The sequence below is a fragment of the Alligator sinensis genome, unplaced genomic scaffold (genome assembly GCF_000455745.1).
Source record: "Alligator sinensis unplaced genomic scaffold, ASM45574v1 scaffold123_1, whole genome shotgun sequence".
Lineage (NCBI taxonomy): Eukaryota > Metazoa > Chordata > Crocodylia > Alligatoridae > Alligator > Alligator sinensis.
The window spans coordinates 2,643,699-2,660,139 of record NW_005841985.1 but is presented as its reverse complement, the minus strand read 5'-3'; the positions used below and the strand labels follow the sequence as shown (position 1 = coordinate 2,660,139).

Genomic DNA, 16,441 nt, shown 5'->3' with positions numbered 1-16,441 from the left:
TTCTCTTCCTCAGACCTCATTTACTAGTGGAGCATGGATTTCCAATAGCACCATTTTTCTATTCCTGAAGAATGTCTCTGAACTAAATCTGTTATTCATGAGCAGAGAATCTCTCCTGTAACTTATTTTAAAATTCCTGGGAATAAATAAATCAATGTGTGTCTGTTCTATTCTCTAAAATGCTGGCTTTCTGGGTTTACAATGATGGAATCATTATAGGATATGGAACATAGTGTTGCGGGTGTAGAGGAGAATGTGCCAGGCTAATGGGAAAGGAAATTTTTTTCCTTTAAGCAAAGTTTGCCAGGAAATGTGTCAGAGCCTAGACAGCATCCCACTTGGACATATTATGGATTATGTGACATTATCCATGTGGACACAAGTTTTAAGGACTCCCAGTGTGATTGTAAAAGGGACACTCAGAATAAAAATTCCTGAATGTTACATCAAGCAATTGATCACTGTTCAGTGCAGGGGGCAGCAAACTTTAGGCATTTTTTCTTTGGCAAGCACTGTCCTTCAAAGAGATGCAATGTTCTCCAGAGCTCTTCAGTGTGAAACATCCCTTAGTTAGTATATACTTTCCTTCATGTCCTACTGGCCTTGGCCTTGTTTCTCTCCATTCCTTTTGAGGTGGCTGTTAGGTGCTGTTACCAAAGATAGAGTGTGAGGCAGAAATTGGAACAAACTACTATGTGAAAGATGAAAGACTGATGTTGGGGTAGTAATCACAGTGCTTATACATGCACACAGTATGACCTGACCTTAAATGAAATATAAAATTACCTTCTATTATAGTTAAACCCAGAAAACAGAAGCCTAAATGTGACCTAAAAAGAAAGAAGAGGAAATGTATGGCTTTTTCCCCCCTTTCTTTTGCTCCTTTGTGGTGTTTTATGAATGTTTTCCCAGAAAGAAAAAAGCCCTATATGGACATCAGTTGGCTAAGAGTGAACCCATTCACTACAGGCATTGTCATGTGTGTTGTGGGACATGGCACCAGGAGCTTTAATTAGCAAGCTGCAGTAACTAAAAGCACCTATGCATCAGTGTTGCTGCCCATCTCTACACAGAAAAAATATCAGTGGAAGCCAGTGATCCCAATCTTGATTCTGCCCTTGCCTTGAGACTTTATTAAGATGATTGCCCATGACTTTGTCCCTTACTGACCTGCCTGTTTCTAATCTCCAGACTGCAGTTGGGACCCTTTCTTCCCATCCTTGTCACAGAAGAGAGGGCTCTGGTCTGGAATCCCAACCCAGGGAGTGCCAAGATCTGGCAGGCAGGAACCAGGACTTGGGAAAGTAGGAATCAACCAGCAGGAAACAGAAGTCAGAAGCCCAAGGCTAGCAAATGAAAAGCCTCTCTCCTCCAGAGTAGCCTGCAGAGTACTGAAGGAGCTGCTGATTATAAGCAGGCTGCCATGCCCATGTAGGTGACTGGGACCAGCTGGGGGTAAGTGGCCAGGCCTACTTCCATTACCAGGCCCAGCTGGGGTCTAATTATTGTGCTTCTTGTGCTGATTCCTGACACCACCAAGTCTAGGACTGCCTTAGATTTCCAGCTGAATTCTTTTAGAGACAAAGGTTTGTTTCATTTTAAAGGTTTTGTTTAATTTTACAACTGCTTTTATTAGTAAGACTGGCAAGAATATCAATATCACTTAGTAGATAGCAGGTGTAAGGCAGCTTTTTGTTTTCACAGATCTTTGTTTCGGCTTTATTCAGAAGGAAAGAAAATTAGGAGGGGCAAGGAAGGGAAGGGAAGGGAAGGTTTCCCTTTGTATTGAAAATGCTATTTTTGACCAGCTTACTCCTTAAATAAAATAGAGGTTACAATACAAAATGGGGTTTGTCCTACTTTGTTAAAGGATCTGGAAATTCTTTATGAGAAATTTGTGTGTAATTTACCCTATTTTTCTTAAAAGGTGCCATGGATGAGGACTTGTAAAATTATGACATCAGAGACACTATACAACTATATATACTTACATATAACGTAAAAAAATATGTAAAAGCATAATTGTTTTTCTTTCCTATGTTTTATGTCCAGTATGAATAATAGTTACTAAAGCACCTTTAGGACATTTAACAGCTATTTTTACAGGCTTAGTTCTAGTATATGTGATTGTGATTTTAAAGCTCTACAAACAGACACCCTTTTATTATTATTATAAAGTCTATATAGGAAGTCTTGAGAATGCAATTTCATATAATCTGTGTGTGAGCTAAACTAAAGAGGCTTTTGCCTATTGGGAAATCTTCTAAAATATCTTTCATCAGATGGACTGAAGAGAACAATTGCAATTACTTGTAATGAGAACTTTTCCTGACGCAGGGTTGCACAAAAGTCAGGTGTGTTAGCATTTTCCAGTATATAGCCTTGCAGTAAGAAAATAGCATTTCAATGAGTACTATGTGCAACACAGGTTAAAATCATTTTTCTGCTAACACAGAAATATCTTTTTAGGGCCACATGAATGGGAAAATGAATGAATGAAATCCAGGAATTCAGAACCCTCAAAGTAGTGCTATGCAGCAGAATGGAGGTTGTAGAATGATTCTGATTACAATGCAGGTTTCCAGAGGAGTAAATGAGCCTAGTGTTGAACAGATAATGACAGTGATAGTCTCTTTGTAATTATACCAATACAGCTAACTGCAAAAGATCTAATAATAGCAATGGCTACTCCCCTGGCCACTGTTCTGCTCAGTGTGCCTCTCTGTGCACTCATTATGAACCTCTGATCCTCACTCCTATCCCTGTTTTTTTTTTCATGTTATCCCAAATAATCATTGATATGCCCTTAGTGGCCCCCATCACCAAGGAGGGCTTATAGCTCTACCTGGTGGGCTTTGGCCCACCACCCCGAATGGCATATCAAAAGGCTTCTCTCTTACAGTGACCAGCACCATCTGCTTTAGAAGGTCTAAGAAACATTGAAGTAGGCGTATATGGGAATATCTGCTCCCCGTTAAGTTCCTCATGCACATTTAAAACCTGAAACATGGGCTGTTATCTTCTTTCTAATACCTTTTGTCAGCATTGCTGCTGTGTGGGATACTCTTGCAATCTATGCAAATATCATACCCCTCTTTGTGTCTTACTGAATTCCTGGCCTCAGTGATGTCCAGTTGAAGGGAATTGGGGACATTCAACAAAACAGAATGGTGGTAAATGCAAAATGCATTCAAGAAAACCCATTTCCATGCAATACAGAATTATGCTGTTCATGTTCTTGGGTTAGAAGACATAACAGAAGCTCCCAACCTACTCTCCTTGACTTGGGCATTATGTTATACATTTCGATTATGTCCCCTCTCCTTTGTTTCCTTTCTGCGGTAAACATTGCCTTTCTTGTAACCTTCTCTTTACATGACAGATTCCCCATTCCTGAACCATCTTTACTGTCCTTGGAACCTCTTCCAATGATGCAATATCCTTTCTGGCTTGGAGTAACGGAGACTGCATACAGTGTTCATATTCTGTGTGGACAAATGCTTCCATGCACCTGAACTTTACTGCCCAGGGGGTGATCCTGGCACCAAGCCAACTCCCCTTTGCATCCCTGGGGTGTACTCAACCCTGTGCAAACAGCCTGCAGAGCACATACCAGGTAGCCAGGTCACAGGGCATGGACAGGTCCAGGAGTGGCGTCTAGGTGGGTGGGGGGCAAAAACAAGATAGGGGTCTGGATTGGTTCCCTGTGACCTGGGGCTTCCTTCCTAGGGCAGGGGCAGTACCTTCCCCAAAAGTGCCTTCCTTCACTGTTCCCACAACCCAGTCACCAGGAAGCACAACCAGTAGCCTTTGCATCCTATTCGCAAATCCCAAGTTATTAAAATATGAGACTTTCTTTAATGTACTTCTTTATTTTTTTTAATTCTTTTTCTTTTTGTACTTCTTTGTATTGTATCCTTCAGTGGCTGGCTGACATCGTTTCACCACCCTTCCCCCACTCCCATTTCCTTTCCACCTCCCATTTCATTACACACCCCCATCCCATTAACTCTCTGCCTCCCAACTTTATGTCCCGTCCCCCCCCACCTGTCTCATACCCCTCACCTAGAGCAGGGATGGAAGCCTGTCCCAACTCATCATCCCTCTAGTGGCAACTCAGAGCTGTGGCTCCTAGTCAGGCCCCTGCTCCCAGCTCTCTGTGTACATCTGTGCAGGTGAGGGACTATCGGAGAAGGTGTTTAGCCTTAAGATGTGACTGCTCCAAACTCAAGCTAGCACTAACATCGATCAACATTTGAGCACCTTAAAGTGCAACATGTAGCAAGGCCCTAAAGGTCTTGTTGTTATGCATGGCCAGGTGGACCCAGATGCAGAAGAAAGATTTCTTGTAAGAATCTTAAACCCTGGATGGTCCACAAACCATATAAGAGCCCTGAAATATAAAGTAGATTAGAATTAGAGCTCTTTTCCTCTGAGAGTACTGAAGCTGAAAGACTCTGAAAAATGTGATTTGCCGATTCCCATTGATTTGTTTACTTTCTGCCTTTCACTCGACTTAGGCAATAGAATTTAACAGGCCTGTCTTAAAAAAAAAAAAAAAAAAAAAAGTATTGGGTAGCACACATTTTCCAACAGTGTGAGCCTGACTTGGACTATGTCCCTTTAATAAATATGAATAACAGCAGGGGCTTCCATTGTTCTGCTGATGCTTGCCTGTCCAAAGAGATGATTACATTGTGCACAATGCAGGAAGTATGTATTTAATATTTCTTAGCAGGGACTATTGAAATACAAGCACTTATGTCTGACGCAGGTGGCTTTAAACCTTGGGCCTTCTGCTCTGTTGATTTTGATGCTTTGCCCCTGGAGCTCTGCCAGTTGAGTGATATGAGCTGGGGCACTGTGCTGTTTTCCTCTGTGATGGCTGCTGGTGGGATTCCTGAAGTTCATCCAGTCCAGATGGGCCCTTTGCACAAACTGTCATCAAGGAGGAAGTGTGGGTGGTGATGAAACATGTTTGTTGAGCAGGTTGGCTGGCTTGCTTTCTCCTGGGTGGTCAGTGCTTAACCCATGGCTAAAAAACTACTGGGATTATGAACAGGGTTAGAAGGTTTTTATAAACAGTGGAGCATTTTAGTGTTGTGAACCTGGTTGGAAGTTTTGTACTACTGGCTAACTGGCTGAAGCTTTGTGCTAAGGCATTTTGTTCCATTAGTTAATGATAAATCAGCCTCAGAAGCCAGAAGGTTTGCTGTAGGTGGGATTGGATGTTTATTTGAACACCTGAACCATTGTGAGTCTCTGCAGTTGTCTGTGTCTTCAAAACAGAGCCTCTTATTATAGCAGGTGTTTTCTGGGAAAGCCTTGGGGCTTGCCTGAGTAATGATTTTCTTCTGGATGGGACACCATGTCCTCCAAAACTGAGAAGCAATCACTTAAAGCCCTACTTTAAGACAATAGACAATATTTGCAGGACTGACAGAGATGATGCTTCAGTGCCTTCCCTTCACCACCAATAAAGGCTGTAACCACCTCCCTGTGTTGTCAGCAGGCATTGGATAGAGCTAACACCATGTGCAGATCATCTGCGTTCTGGGAGTTCCCTGTTAAGGGCTCAGCAAACTGAGTGGAGACCACAGAGCACAAAGCATGTAAGTGTGGTGGGAGTGGGACCCCGAAGAAAAAAATGCTGAACTAGCCACCAGAGAGAATGGCTTCCTATTGGTGAAAGAGTATATAAACAAGCTGTCCTGATTCACAAAAAGACTCTTTTTCTATAAGCTGGATATTATTGGCTCAAACAGGATCTCCAGCTAGGTGAGGTCTCCAAAATCATTGTATTTGTGTCTTAAGACTAATTTCAATATTGGCCTTAAACCATTCTGTTACCAAGAAACCACTGAAAGACCCTTTGAAAAAAGAAAAAAAGAACACAGAAGCCCATTCATAATAGCAGAGGATGTATGTGTGATAACCATGGTATATTTGGCTACTTGACCAAAATCTGTGTTACTTAAGATCCAGTTTCCCCTTCCCCAACTCTGCCACAGCATTAGTTAGATATAGCAATGAATTTCACTCATTTTTCTTAAACTTGTAGAAACAGTGAGGAGAACTGGCACGCTTTATCTCTGATTGAATGCTGACTGAAAGAGTGCATCTGCCTTTTATTACTAGTAAACTGATGCCTATCTTGGCATTTATAATAGAGCCTGTAGTATCTGAGCATAGCCTTCAATGCTTATTTGGCTATTCCAACTACCGGAGCATTTAGTAAAATCTGACATAGGTCCAGAGCTACTACTGGATGCAAAAATAGCTGGCAGGACCAAGAAGGTATTTTTCTATCTGAATTTTCTGAAGTACAACCCTTCCTGTTCAACAAAGACCTATCTGTTCTTATCCCTGCCTTTGTCATCTCAAGATTAGACCACTGCAATGTGCCATACATATGGTTACATCTTGAGACCATCTGGTGCACCAGCTGATTCACAGCATAGCTGCCTGCTTGGGAGGTAAGCATCATGCAGGGAGACGTTCCACCAGCAATATGGGGGCTGCCAGGGAGTTTCCAGCTAGAGGGGCACTCTCCATTGACCATATTTGAACAATCAGAAAAGGTGCTAAATCTGGACCCTTAATTAAGGCAAAGTGTTCTCTTTAATGGCCACATGACCCCGGAATTGTCTACTCATTTGTGCTGGCATGAAACCTTTTGGGTACAGTGTAAGTTTCCTGTTTTATCCCAAGATAACCCATATGTTCAGTGGAAGCTGTCTCAATAACTGTTCACTTAGAATCTATTACCTAGGAGATGTGCCAAATATCCTGCCTTTTTGTTTCCAAACTGAAGGGATCCAGAATTTTAAACACTGGGTTAGTTTATTTTCAGATTCTATTATATGAGCTGATAGTGGACAAAAATGTTTCAGCCACACACTTGCATTAACATGTGTATTTTAGTGTATAGATACATTTTGTAAGGAGAGGGGAAAAATCAATAGCAGTCAGTCATCTAAACCAGCCTGAAAAATCCAGAACACCATGTTGTAACTCAAGCATAACTACGTGTCTTGTATACATAGGATCTGCTATAATTACTGTTCTGATTTTTTTGCCAGGACATTCCACATGCCATCATTAAGTCGAAGTCCCCCACTAAGCAGAAGGTACTGTCTTGTGTGCCGTTGCAAGTACACTGAATCTCTGTGAAAGCATGAACAGGATACTGGAGTCACAGGGCAGTGTTGGCTGTGAATCACTCTTTTATCCTTCAGCTGAACTGCTCCAGTGTTCTGTCTTCATTAATAATTAATACTGAGGGGAAGCGGCGCTCGTTTAGCATTGTCTTCTGTGACAGTGAAAGTGGAAAGAATGTTTTTCAGATCTTCACAGCCTCCTTTGTTCCACGGCCCTTGAAAGGGGGGGTTATGTCTTCTACACTTCTGAACAAAATCTCTGGGTTCGCTTTTGATACTGGGAGTAGTATTATACGTGAAATACAGCGACATCCAAGGTGAAGTAAAGGTTCCTGAAGATGAAGCAACAAAGGGACTAACAGGAATCATGATCTTGAGCTGGAGTAAGGTTTTTTAGAATCAGGGACTAGGAATCAGGATACCTGGCCTGCGTCACAGACTCTGAGGGTTTTTCAGCTAATGATGTTTATAAAGCACTTTGAAATCTGTGAATGGAATGAGCTACATCAATTGAAAATACTGAAAGGTGCCTGATCCTGAGGGACTCTTTCAAGTTTAATCTGCAGTCCTGTCTAGAAAGAACTTGAGGGGAAAAGTTAGGCTTCAGGCCATGCCATGGTGGAGATATTCCAACAACACAAACACCATATGGAAACGTTCAGAGCACAGAACACCACTGGCCTGCCCACATATGGGAGAGCCATGCACCAATGAGGACCTTGCTAAGGCTACAAATTGAGCAATAGTATGTACCCATTTCTGGCCCCAAAGTTGAACATGGTGACAGGACACAATAACAAGAAAGAAGAATCCTGGAAGGACCAAGGGCCCAGTTCAGAAAAGCAGGCAGTGTAAGGGGTCTATGGAGGGAACTAGCTGTGGGTAGAAAACTGAGTAGGTGGTAAGCTGGAAGAAAATGAGAAGGAAGCTGAATGACAAACTAGGGCCTGGATGGGAAAGCCAGGGACAGGAAAGAAAAGCCGGCAAGTCAGAGACATGAAGCAGCTGCCATAATGATATTGCTGTTACCGATAAACCGTTGAAGAACAGAGACATAAACATCCTTCTTAGATCTCATATTCATAAGAGCATGAAAATAAAAAAGGTCATGAAAGTCATGGTCCTCCCCCTTCTCGAATGCCACAAAATGAAAGTATCTGTGCTTAAGATATTTCTGTGTTGAGCCTGTGTTCTTTGCTTTGCTGCCACAACCCTGAAGTGGTTAAAAAAGACACCTCGAATGCCAACAGCTTATTTGGAACTGGGAGAGCGTGTACACGAGGCTGTGGCAAGGCAAGGACTCAGCAAGTCTGAGACAAGGATCTTGGGACCAAGCAGTACATGTCCCAAATAAGAGGACTGATGCCCTTCTAACCCCAGAGCTAGAAACAATGGCAAGACTCCATCCCTGCCCAATTTGCTTAAAAGCCTGTTGGACTCAGCAACTGTATCCCCTTGCAGCAGCCTGGTGACCACAATGCATTGTATGGGGCCATGTTGTAAAAAACATGTCTTCTGTTTAGCCTAGGGCAGCACTGCAGAAAGTTTCTGCGGCAGCTGGAATTCAAGCCTCTGGAGAAAAATTGTAAGTGAAAGCCTGCATCAGATATGTAGGCACAGTTTCTACCTGTTTCAGTGGGGGTTGTGACTAGCTATCAGAAGGCAGGATTAGACCCCATGACACCTCAATTAAGTCACACCCACACGTGCTCGCCTTGTCCTTCTAGCTGTTTTCATTGGCAGATATTTATACCCCAGCTGCAACAGACAGAAAGCAGAAAACTAGGACACTGCCCTATTTTTCATGCTGATAAAATAGTGCAATTTCAAAAGCATTTCTCCATCTTCCCTCTTGTGTTCAAGGTTTATGTTGCTCCATATAGTTTGAAGGTGAAACAGGTTTGATAGGAGCTTGTAATGTCATTCCTTGTCTTCATTTGTTTTCACATAGTTTGGCTTTAGTTTAGTGTGACTGGCAGCAACTGATCAAACAAGACAGCCAAGGCAGGACTAGCCGGTGCTACACAATAAGCATGCACACACTTTTGGACCTCTCTCATTTAAGTGGGCAACACCCACCACATGCATGGTTATAAGTGGGATTGTGTATATGCATTAACTAGGTTTCCTAGGGCTTTTTGAGCCTGAAGTGGGCATGAAGATGGGTGAAATGTTTTATCTCAGTGCTTTGAAATCCCTGTAAACTCCAAGTTTTTGTTCTGTGTTTTCATTTTCTTTCATAAGCAATTATAATCCCCTTTTCCTCTTACTTGTTAGGCATTGTGCCATGAAGGGTTACATCTTAAGGTGTTTCAGGACAGGCTGGACATAGAAATATCTCTGTCACCACTTCTATCTGTCACAACCCAAGGGTGTGATTTTTTATCTGATCTAGGTCAGCAAGCTTGTGTTAGGGAGCTGATTGGCATAGCTTGCCATCGAAATCAAAATTTCCTATAATTTCTATTATGTTTTTCTAAAGAAAAATGTCCTCTCCCTGCCCCCCCCCCCCTTGTGAAGAGGAATCTGCATAGAATAAAAAAGGCTTTCTGGACATGCACGTTGGTCTATATCAGATGTTTTGCTGAACCATGAGTCATACAATGCCCTGGCGAGCTGGATGAGTGATCTTTGCCATTTTGGCAGTTTCCCATTCATGTCAGCATTAGAAAACAGCATGACATTTTCAACTGTGTCTAATTAAGTGTTGGGAGATCTTCCAGGATCATTACTAATTGAGAAGGATGCCACCCAGCTGTGACCCTTCTACTAGCTCAAACTTGCTGATCCCCCACCGGGACTCAGCCTGCAGAGGAGATTCATTTTACAGGGAGATACCTCTTTGAGCCAGGAAAGGCCCTGTTGGTTTTGTTTTTGTTTTCAGGAGAATAGCAGCATTCAGTGATGAAACTCAGGCTTTTTCTGCTTCTGGGTATTCTACATTTGGAATCCAAGAAAAAGACTACTGTGACAATTTATCCATCCTGGCTTTAGGCCTGCTTGCTGCCCTGCACTTACTTTTCTAGTCACATAGTTTCATAGTAGCTAGGGTCAGGAGGGACCTGAACAGATCATCTAGCCTGACCCCCTGCCACAGGCAGGAATGAATGCTGGGTTCACAAGACCCCAGACAGGTGATCGTCCAACCTCCTCTTGAATATGCCCAAGGTAGGGGCGAGGACCACTTCCCTAGGAAGTTGGTTCCAGATTCTGGCCACCCTAACTGTAAAATATTGCCTTCTGATCTGTAACCTAAACCTATTCTCCATCAGCTTATTACCATTGTTCCTCATTACCCCAGGTGGTGCTGGGGAGAAAAGGGATCTTCCTATTTGCTGATGATCTTCCCTGATGAGTTTGTAGGCAGCCACCAGGTCTCCCCTCAGCCTCCTCTTGCTGAGGCTGAACAGGTTCAAGTCCCTCAGTCTCTCCTCGTAAGGCCTGTCCTGCTGCCCTCTTACCAAGCGGGTGGCCCTCCTCTGAACCCTCTCCAGGCTGGCCACATCCCTTTTGAAGTGCAGCGCCCAGTACTGGACACAGTACTCCAACTGTGGCCTGACCAAAGTCGCATAGAGGGGGAGTATCACCTCTCTGGACCAGCTTGAGATGCACCTTTGGATGCATGACAAGGTATGGCTGGCCTTGCTGGCGGCGGTCTGGCATTGACAGCTCATGTTCATCTTGGAGTCAATCATGACTCCAAGATCCCTTTCCGCCTCTGTGCTTTCAAGAGGGGAACTCCCCAGCCTGTATGTATGCTGTGGATTCCTTCTCCCAAGGTGCAGCACCCTGTACTTGTCTACATTGAACCCCATCCTATTCTCATCTGCCCACTTTTGTAGTCTGTTTAAATCTAGTTGCAGCCTCTCTCTCCCTTCAAGTGTGCCCACCTCACCCCACATCTTAGTATCATCAGCAAACTTGGACAATGTGCTTTCCTACCCCTCGTCCAAGTCACTGATGAAGATGTTAAACAGTGCATGCCCAAGGACTGAGCCCTGCGGTACCCCACTGCTCACATCTCGCCAGGCTGAGTATGACCCATCTACCATTAATCTCTGGGTGCACCCCATCAGCCAGTTTTTTACCCATCCAACTGTGTAGGCATCGATGCCACAGTCGCTTAATTTATTGATGAGGATGGGGTGAGAGACAGTGTCAAAGGCCTTCCTAAAGTCTAGAAAGACTACGTCCATGGCGACACCATCATCCAAAGATTTAGTTACCTGGTCATAAAAGGCAATCAGTTTGGTCAGGCAGCACCTGCCTTTGATGAATCCATGCTGATTACCCCTGAGCATGATCTCCCCTGCAGGCCCCCCACAGATGTGCTCCTTGATGATTTTCTACAAGATCTTCCCAAGGACCGAGGTGAGGCTTACGGGCCTATAGTTGCTTGTACACCAGTCTGGGCTGAGTAAGGCTTTACAGTGAGGACAATCCACTTGTGCTCAACTATTCCACGGTAAAGATGTAATCTTCCAGGGCCAGCTCCAGCCACACTATGACATTGACTGAAAAAAATGGCAATGGCCTTCCAAGAGCAGTGCAAACTGTAATGCAGTTTAAAGGGTTTGAGAGGTAGCTTTTTATGGCAAGTGGTTGGTTCTGAAGTCAGAAAGTTAAAAACAGCAGAACAACAGTTTGTGGAGTGATATCCAGTTAAATGGCAGAAGGAAAGAAGGAATCCTGGAACCAGTATGTTTCCTGCTGTTTCCATGCCAAAGAGAAGATCAGTTTGTCTGTTGTATTTTAGGTATTTATTTCTTTTTAATCATAGCAGAACTAGGGAGTAGTGAGGTGCTTGCATAATAGGTCCTGTCCTAGGGGAGGAACCAGGACATCTCCCCCACTGGGATGCTGGACGGATTGAGGAGAGGCACCACCAGGCCTAGGGTCAGGGAGGACCTAGTTAGGGAACTTCTGGTGGGGCTGGACATGTTTAAATCAGCGGGTCCAGATGATCTCCACCCCAGGGTGCTGTGGGAATTGGCAGGGGTCATTGCGGGACCCCTGGTACAGCTTTACAAGCACTTGTGGTGCTCTGGCCAGGTGCCAGAGGACTGGAAATGGGCCAATGTGGTCCCCATTTTCAGAAAAGGGAGGAAGGAAGACCCATGTAACCATAGGCCCGTTAGTCTTACCTGGGGAAGCTCTTTGAGAAAATTATCCAGGAGCACATCTGCGAGGTACCAGCAGGGGAAATTATGCTCAGGGGCAACCAACATGGGTTCATTTGGGGCATGTCCTGTCAGACCAACCTGGTTGCCTTTTATGACTAGGTCACAAAATCCTTGGACATGGGTGTCACGGTGGACATAGTCTTTCTGGACTTTAGGAAGGCCTTCGACACTGTATCTCACCCCATTCTCATTAAAAAATTAGGCGACTGTGGTGTTGATGCCTATGCAGTCAGACGGGTGGCAAATTGGCTGCAGGGCCACACCCAGAGAGTGGTGGTGGATGGGTCATTTTCAACCTGGAGGGATGTGGGCAGTGGAGTCCCCCAGGGCTCAGTCCTCAGGCCTGTACTGTTCAACATCTTTATCAGCGACTTGGATGAGGGGGTGAAAAGCACCTTGTTCAAATTTGCAGATGACACTAAGATGTGGGGAGAGGTGGGCACGCTAGAAGGGAGGGACAGGCTACAGGGAGATCTGGACAGGTTACAGGGGTGGGTGGATGAGAATAGAATGGGATTCGACGCTGACAAGTGCAGGGTACTGCACCTGGGGAGGAAGAACCAGCAGCATACCTACGGCCTGGGGAACTCCCTTCTCATCAGCACAGTCAGAAAAGGATCTTGCAGTCATTATTGATTCCAAGAAGAACATGGGCTGCCAATGTGAGAACACAGTCAGTAAGGCTAACCGCAACTTGTCATGCATCCACAGATGCATCACAAGCAGGTCCAAGGAGGTGATCCTCTCCCTCTATGCGACATTGGTCAGGCCACAGTTGGAGTATTGCGTCCGGTTCTGGGCACCACACTTCAGGAGGGATGTGTATAGCATTGAGAGGGTCTGGAGGAGAGCCACTCGCACGGTTGGGGGCAGCAGAGCAGGCCCTACGAAGAGAGGCTACAGGATCTGAACGTGTTCAGCCTCCACAAGAAAAGGCTGAGAGGGGATCTGGTGGCCATCTATAAACTTGCCAGGGGGGACCAGCAGGGAATGGGAGAGTCCCTGTTCCCCCGAGCACTACCAGGAGTAACTAGGAATAACAGCCACAAGTTGATTGAGGGTAGATTCAGGCTAGACATCAGGAAGTACTCCTTCACAGCCCGGGCGGCTAGGATCTGGAACCAACTGCCAAGGGAAGTGGTGCTCGCTACTACCCTGGGGCTCTTCAAAAGGAGGCTAGATAATCACCTGGCTGGGGTCATTTGATTCCAGCATTCTTTCCTGCCATGGCAGGGGGTCGGACTTGATGACCTGCTCAGGTCCCTTCTGACCCTACCAACTATGAACTACTATGAACATGAAAGAGACATCAGGAATGATGGTTGGGAAATAAAATATGGGGTTAGATGAAAGAGGGTGATGACACCAGCAATGCAAATGAGGCAACTCCATGAAAACAAGTGAAAGAGTGAAAGACAGGGAAGACTGGCTGCAGCAACCAAATCCAAGAAACTGAGGGATTTATTTGTGGTAAGAGTGTAACATCCTGAAGAACTGTAAGAAACTCCATCCTAGTACCAATGCTAAATGAAACCATTTGGGCAGTTCCAATGGGCCCAGGATGCCAACCACTGGATATGGATGCAGTTTTCACCCTACTTTCTTCTTGCCACCCCATCCCCTTATGTTTCCTCCCTCCTCCCTCCCAAACATTAGGCATTTGGGTTACTCCTGTTTCTTGTGGGGATAACCGTTTTATCTCGCTAACAGACTAGTTACCAAGGAAAGAGAGACGAGGCATGGGAGCAACATGTTTCAAGTATGTTCTGTCAAAAATGGATTGCTAAGAAAACTGTGATCTATAGATTATGCTTAGTGATACAGCATGTAAATAGCTTAAGCTAGCTTTCAGTCTTTTGTTTGCTTTGTATTGGTTACTAGTATATACAAGGTACATGCAGAATGGCTAACCTCTCAGCTAGCATAGCAGACGCCATACGCTTTACAAATCTTCTGGTAAGGGAACCTGTAGCATGGCAGTTATTCCACTTACTGCTGCATAGTGGGTTCAAGATGATGTTTTTTTCTTGAGAAGCAATTACCAGACTGTGTGACTGTTTAACTCATGCAGTGATTTTTGGTGGCAATGACAAAACTGTCTGTTGAATTTACATTCATTAACAAAGAGAAATAAATATTCTGATGCCAAAAATTCAGGCTGCAGACTTGATACTTTCTATTAGGACAACTAAAAAATTGCAAAAAAAAAAATTTTTTTTTTCTGTAAGCTTTTGGGCACGCACACCCTTCTTCATTCAGGCTCAGGAAAAATTAAAGATGGTAAAAAGTCCCCATAGGTGGAAAAAGCCCATACGTTTACTTTCTACCTGTGGGGACTTTTTACCATCTTTAATTTTTTCTGAGCCTGTGGAAGGGTGTGTGCACCCAAAAGCTTGCAGAAAAGATTTTTTTTTTGCAGTTTTTTGAGTTGGTCTAATAAAAGGGATCATCTCTGAACCAAGAGTTCTAGAGTTTTGCATTTCTTTTTGTCTCGGACCAAAACAGTTACTAAATACATCCCTGAAGGCTACAGGCTTGCACTGTTCCCAGGGAGTCTGCTGTGTTCTACAGGAGTGCAGTTTTCCTTATTTAAAATATAAAACACAATTTCCATCACATCTGCTTGCAAACATTGTCAAATCCATACCCTTCTAGTCTGCTTGCTCTTCAGGCAGACAGACTGAAGCAACCTGGCAGCAGCACAGGTGTGAACTTCCTCCATTTATCTGAATTGAGTGTTAGCTTCCAAGCTTAGTTCTAGTCATTAAAAATGCTAACACTTTCCAGGTCCCTGAAACTTAATTGACAAACACAATGTGAACTTTGAAAACATTTCATCTTAAACCCTGAAGTTGGCCCTGGTGAGTCATGTCACATGGTAAATTTATGGCTTCACAAGTCGTTAACTATTTCAAGCGATTCCTTACTTGCAGTCCTCTCAAATCTGTCTGTACAACTCTAGTTTAGGTCTCTACTTATTTTCTGAATGCCCAAATGGTGCTCCAAATCTACAAGGACTGTGCTGTTTGCAGAGACCATCAGCTATTTTGTGCTCAGTGCAGATTGTTACATGAGACACTGCTCCCAGACTTATTTCTGCTTGGGTCTCAGGGTGAGGGAGAAGACTTGACTAGCTTGCTTTAAGCATCCCCTGTACTGTAAACTATGTTGCTACCTTGTTTTTTCTTTATCAGAGACTTGCAATGCAGACACCTTCATTCCTACCCGAGGTGTTCCAGAAGAGTGGGAAAGGAAGTGGAGAACAATGCTGCGTCATGCAACAAAGCTTGAGTCTTAGTACAAACTTTGTACAAACCATGTTAATGGTTTTTTAATAGAAATAAATGAACAAATGCCCAGGCTAATAAGTAGCTTCACTTCTGCCTCTTACCTCTAGGTTAGTGCCATAAACAAGTGTGTGATCTCAAACGGTCCAGACTAAAAAAATGATTATCAGGCAGTTGGTAAGCAGATAAAACTTTTAAATGGAGCTTAAAGAGGATTTATGTGAAACAGGCCTTCGTACAAAGGTGAGTTTCATCCACTTCTGCAGTCTCATAAATGCTCCTGCAGGCATTGTTTTAGAATATGGGCTCCTGACTGAAATAGCCAGAGGAATAAGAATTAAAGACAGTGAGATAAGATTTCTGTATTTGGTCTCAATCTGCTAATCTCAGATGGAACAAATGTTGGGTTATGTTATGACAGGTCAATGTAACCTAATCAACCTGATATAACCTAATCAACCTGAAATAAAATGTGTCTAAACATATGTTAGAATGTCTTTGTGGAAAGATTTAAATAACTAAGGGCTTTCCTTATAGAAATGATTTTGATATAATTTGAAAACATTTGTTCTTTACTGGGAGCATGGAGAAATTTAAACGTATGGATCAGCTTGCTATCACTTAATTTTATGAACTTGATGATAGTAAATTCATTCATGAGACATTTCCACTATCCACTGGAAACATACATTCTAGAGATTGCTCCATGAAAAAGAACGGGATGCTGAAAGAGTAAAATTCACATGCAGTTTATATCATGTCAAAGGCATAGGTTTGCTTCTGCTATCTAGCTCTTAAAGGCTCCTCTAAC

General features: G+C 43.7%; 1 long non-coding RNA gene across 2 annotated transcripts; it reads left to right on the top strand.

Moving 5' to 3' along the window:
• Positions 1-1,458: 1,458 nt before the first annotated feature.
• LOC102381226 lies at positions 1,459-15,697 on the top strand. Of its 2 annotated transcripts, XR_323536.3 has the most exons (5): positions 1,459-1,586; positions 5,513-5,612; positions 6,386-6,476; positions 7,083-7,130; positions 15,538-15,697. It is a non-coding gene; the product is annotated as an uncharacterized LOC102381226 (long non-coding RNA). The 2 variants fall into 2 exon arrangements; XR_003093462.1 differs by lacking the exon at positions 15,538-15,697 and having other exon boundaries at positions 7,083-8,647.
• Positions 15,698-16,441: the final 744 nt, after the last annotated feature.